Raw genomic sequence first — 5,660 nt, forward strand, 5'->3', positions numbered from 1 at the left:
CTCATCCTCAGCCCTGGGAGATGGGTGCTCTAATCCCCATTTTGTAATTGAGGGAGCTCAGCCCAGGTGGGGTGTGGGAGGGGCTGCTCACTCACACCGCCCTTCCCCAAAGGGTGGGAAGAGTTTCGCTCCCAAGTAGCACAGCATGTGTGGCCAGACTCCCTGCTGGGAGGAGTCAGGCGAGGCTGCATCCGGGGGCCCAGGCTGCGCTCAGCTCAGCGGCAGAGGGGAGTGGCCGAGCAGGATGCGGTGTGGTCGCTGCCTTTCCACGGGGGCCTCCTTCCTCCCAGATGCCGGCCAGGCCCCGGGGACAGAGATGTGCCCGTCCCTCTTCAGATGGAGAAGCCCATTATCACCAACACCTCTGACAGCTCACCCTCTCCGGAAACTAAAGTGGCTCATACAAGTCCCGGGGGCACAATTAGATGCCCAGAAGAAGCCAGAATTCTCCTGCCTGACCCAGGGCCTGGAAGGGCTGAACCACGGCCTCAAAGTGCCAAGGGGCTGAAGGAGGGGAGCCACGAGGGGGAAATTCCAAACTGGAAATTCTCAACTTGGAATTCTGTGTGGATCCGCACAGAGAAGACGCCCCCCCAGCCCCCGAGGAAAAGGAGCCAAGGAAACTCCAGGTGCAGCCAAGTGGGGTGAATCGGCCCCTGGACTCTGGGCAGACAGACCTGGGTTCGGGTCTCAGCTCTGCCACTTTCAGCCGTGGGAACTCGGGCAGGTTGCTCGCCCTCTCTGGGCCTTGGGACTCCACCTGCGAAATGGGAACGACGATGGCACCTGCCCCACAGGGCTGCGAGGCTCAGGAGGGTGCACGTGACGCGTGCTATTGTGCCCACACGCCTTCCTGAGCGGAGCTGGGGACAGACCCGCGGGGAGCACACAGGGCTGGCTGCAGCGGGGAGGGGAGGGCGGCCTCTCTGCTAACCGCCCTGTCATGGGCCCGGTGGCGCTCCAGGCCCCTTTTTCTGCTTCCTGGGCGAGTTTGGGCCTCTGCGCCGCAGCCGGGCCTCTCTTAACAAACCACACCTTCAGCTCCGGCTGGCCGGCCTTCCTGAGGCCCAGCTCTGGGCGAGTCCTCTCCTCCGAACCATCGCACTGGCCCTGGCTTCCTCCCCACCCGTGTCCAGATGCCCCTAAGCCTCACCCCCAGCTCCCGCCCTCCCCGACGCTCCTGCACCTCTCAGCGTCTGTGGCCGACTGTGGCTGCTGCGTCCCCATTTTGGTTGCTCAAGTTTTCAAGTTCTCACGTGAGGGTGTCTGACGCCTCCTCCTCACAAGCCAGCAGTCCGGCTGGTCTTCCGCTAGCCGCCACTCCCACCCTAGAGAGGACAACGCTGGGATGCGATGGGACAAGGTTTCCCAGCCCCCCCAAGGCGATCCCAGCTGAAACCATGCCAGTGGGCACCCCAATGGCCATGCCGGCAGGCAGCGGGTGGGCAGGGGTGTTGTCAGAGTGGGGGTCTGTTGGCACTGTGGCCCAGGAGTCCTGAGCGTGGGTGGCAAGGGGGACGGGGAGAAGAGACGGTCACCTGGGGAGAGTGTAGGCATAGGAAGGAAGCCAGACGGGGCCTTCAAGGAACATCAGCTTTTAGCGGATTTGTAGAGAGGAGGAAACGCAAGGGAGATTGAGGAATGACCGGGATGGGACGAAAACCGGAAAGACTGGAAAAAGCCAGAAAGAATAGAAAACCACCTATGGCGACAGCGATGAGAGAGCAGTTACGGCTGAGGGGTGAGCAGGGACTGGGAGGGGACACGGGTCCTTCTGGGGAACTTCTTTGGGGCTTTTAGAGGTGCACATACCAATAAATTGTGCTCTTTGCTGAATCTAAGTCATAACGCAGTCAAAAGGAAAAAGAAAAAAGCACGTGCAGGGCAGAAAGGGCTGCGGCCCACCCCACCCTCACACGCGCTGGCCTGACCGGGTGCTGGAGGACACCACGGAGGGAGGGGACACGGGCCCTGCCAGGGCGCAGGCACCCCGTCCTCACCTGCTTGCCCTTGGTGTGCAGGAACTCCTGCTGAGCGACCACGGCAAAGGCACAGGAGCCAGGGAGCAGCCCTGAGCCAAGGCTTGGGAGGTGGTGGGTGGCTCGGAAGACGGAAGACGCAGGCCAGCTCCAGGCAAGAGACAGAGCCGGCAGGGATGGCTAGGCAGCGTCTGGCAACTACGAACTACGGTGGGACCACCCTGGAGGGCCCAGGATGACAGCTGACTTGCGGCGGTGATAAGACAGCAGAATACTGGCCCTGGCCCTGGCTCCAGAGACGCCACCTCCGGGACCCGCTCCATGAGCCTGACCTAGGGCAGGATGTCAGAGGCCTCTAGGTTTTCTCTCACAGGAGCTGAGAGGCACCGTTCTACACCCACCACGCCGGCAGACATTTGAGAATGGGCCCCGCCCTGGCTAGGAGTAGAATGCCCAGGGCTCCAGCCTCCCCGTCCTGGCCAGACGAGAGGGGAAAAGCAAATGGGCAGAGGAGAAAAGCAAATGCGCGGAGGATGATCCCGTTCCTACGACTACTGGTGACACTGTGCCTGCAGAGCCCGGCCCAGGCAAGCAGCACACCCACACGGGCAGCGTCGCGCAACGGCAGCGCCCGGCCACCCGCATCTCCGAAGGTCCACGCACAGCGCGTTTTACAGGCGAGGAAGCCGAGAGCCCGAGGGAGGGAGGGACTCGTCAAAGCCAGGGCAGGGACGGCCTCCCAGGCCAGTTCCCCTCCAAGCTGGCAGAACCTGAGGCCTGGGGACCTTGCCGAAGCAGGCGTGGCGTGTGCACCCGCGGCTCTCTGGAGCCTCAGGGAGTCTCCGTCACCCCGCGGGATGACGCCTGCCTGAAACTGAAACTGTAACTGAATTCCCGCTGCGGCTCCTACCAGACCCGAGTCCCTGGAGCTGGCACCAGGGAGCCGGCTCGTCATTCTCCCCGTAGACGGAGCGTCTGTCTCGGCAGTTCCGATTTTCTGTCGCAGGTTCAAGCACCTCACACGAGGGAAGCAGGAAGGACTTCGGTTTTTCTAATACCATCTCAGCTCCTCCCGGTGGCCCCTCTCCCAAGCAAAGTCCCCTCGGAGGAAAGAATTGCACCCCATCTCCATGGCCCCCCCAGCCCGAGACACCATGCGCGGTCCTCGTGGGGGCTGGCCTGAGGCTCCTCTGCTTCCTCTCCTCCCGCAGCGGCAGTGAGGGCTGAGGCACAGGACAGACCCGCTGAGGGTCTCCCCTCTTCATGTGGAAAATAAATTTAGGCTAAAAATGAAGTGGAATTTTTGCATAGTCAGCGCCACCCCAGTGATGGGATGGAGGTAGTGAGCAACCTGTCATTGGGGGCATTCAAGCTGAGATTAGACCACTACCAGGAGACGGGACTCAGGTAGGGGACACAGCATTGGCCTCGATGAACTTTGAGGTCCCCTTTCCGACCCTGAGAGCCTCCAAATCTCTGACATCTCCAGCCCTTGCAGCCAACTGGCCTCACTCGCAGGGCCATGCTGTCCCCCCAGGCAGTCTGTCCTCAAGGAGAAGTTGCCACCAGTTACGCAGGGAGCTTAGCAGTTGTCTTCGTAACTCCACCACTGTTGCAGGCATGGGTCGAGGCGGAGTAGGACGGGAGAAACAAGACAGAGGCGGCACCAGGAGAAGGGCCCGGAATCTGCAGTGTGGCCCCCACCAGGTAAGTCGTGGGCACACTGCAGGGCCGGGCTCGGTGAGCCAGGTCTGGGCCCAAATGGGGACAGTCCGGCTCTGGCCTCCTGGTCGGGGTGGGGGTGCGACAAGGTTCATTACGGGAAAAGGTGGATGTGAAGACGTGTCATGGCAGGCAGCTCGTTAAGCCCACGGAGCTTAAAAATAGTGAGACGCAGGCATGGGGGGAGGGGCGCTGGGAACCGAGATTCCGGCTCATCACACCAAAGGCAAGAACAGCAAACCCCGGAGACACTGAAACTATAAGCAGCAGAAGGAGGGCTGCGGGGCCCTCGCCCGACCTCCAGGTAAGCTTGGAGCATGTGCTGGAAATGTCAGGCCCTGTTCTGTCCCTGCGAAGAGGAGGGTGTTCACAGGTGCTGCCAACAGGCGTTCTGTGCTCCATGCTGCGGTAGACAGAGATAAGGCAGAGACCCAGACCTGCCCTGGAGGAGCTCAGAGCCCACCTGCCCAGAGACGCTCACCTGATGTCCCTGGGTCCGGGCACCCTCTCGAAAGCCTTAGCATCACCTTTCTCATCAGTCAGGTGATGCAGGCTTTGGCACTAGACAGCCTTCGCTCAAATCCCCCCACGGCCACCTGCCAGCTTGGTGACCTTGGGGAAGTCATGTCCCTGTCCTGGACTTGTTTCCACTTCCGTAAAGTAGAGACGCTACAAATCCCACCGCACAGGGTTAAATGCACTACCTGCGTGCTGTGTGCTTGGCACGGTACCCGGACACAGTAGGAGCTCTGACCACGGGTCCCAGGAAGCAGGAAATACGGAGTAAAGGGAGGGCCCAGGAACCGTTTACAGGACGTGGCTGTGTAGGTGGAAAATGCAGAATGGCCATGGCTGCCTTGCTTGGTGCTGCCAAATCGGGTTTGGAGAATGCAATGAATGCTCTCGCTGAAAAAGGATGGGAAAGCAAATTGCGGCATCACGGCCTACAGGAAACCGCTGGCACAAATACTGAACCTGATTCGAGTCAACTCACACATGCTGGGCACCCACGGTGTGCTCAGCACTTTCCTGTAAATGCTCAGAAGGCAGCCAGGTAGTTCACTGGAATGAGGGCTGCGTACTCCAGAGGGACGAGGACTCCAGGGTACAGGGGTTAAGAGAAGGGACGTCAGGAGAGTGGGGCAAGCGTAGGTGAAATGACTCCCTCCCGGCTTAGAGCTTAGCAGGTCCCAGCCCACGCCAAGGGCTCCATGATGGAAGGGAGGCCTAGGGTGGTTCTCCCCTCTCCCCACCCTCGCCCCTCTCAGCCCCACCTGGCCTAACGACACCCTGGGGGGGGAGAAGTGTTGCTGAGCACAGCTGTGACCTGAGGCCCTGGGCACCCACCCTGGCCACCCACCCCAGCTTAGCTGCCTGCGGGGCTGAGACTGCTGGGGAGAGGCATGGAGCTCACATAGGATGCAAGAGCTGGAAGGGACCTCAGGACCAATCATGCCAGCCTCTAACTGAACGATGGGGAAACCAAGGCCCAGAAAGAGAAATAACTCCCCTTCCAAGTCAGGAAGAGCCAGAGCTAGGATCCAGGACTCTTCTATTGCACGCTCCCCCGCCAGCCCCGTTTCTTATTAAATGCCATGTTGGAAGCTTTATGTGCTGGTGGGAGCTGACCTGCGCCTCAAAGGGACACGAATTCCCTAAAACCACATAGCAAGTCAGAGAAATGCAAGGGATCTGGTCACCTTTCCCAGGATTCAACAAACATATCTGAGCGCCTGTTGCAGGCCAGGCTGGGAGCACTTCCAGACCTTCCCCCCCATAAACCTCACACACGGGAGCACGCTGGTATGGGAGCCGAGGGCCAGACCGCCAGGGTCCAAATCCGGGCTCTATCAGCTGAGCATCCTCTGGTAAGTTACCTGTGTAAAATGGGGATACTAATAGTACCTGCCTTGTAGATTATTGTGATCATTAAAGGAGATAATCTACATGAAATACTTA

The sequence above is a fragment of the Propithecus coquereli genome, unplaced genomic scaffold (genome assembly GCF_000956105.1).
Source record: "Propithecus coquereli isolate 6110/MARCELLA unplaced genomic scaffold, Pcoq_1.0 Scaffold491, whole genome shotgun sequence".
NCBI lineage: Eukaryota > Metazoa > Chordata > Mammalia > Primates > Indriidae > Propithecus > Propithecus coquereli.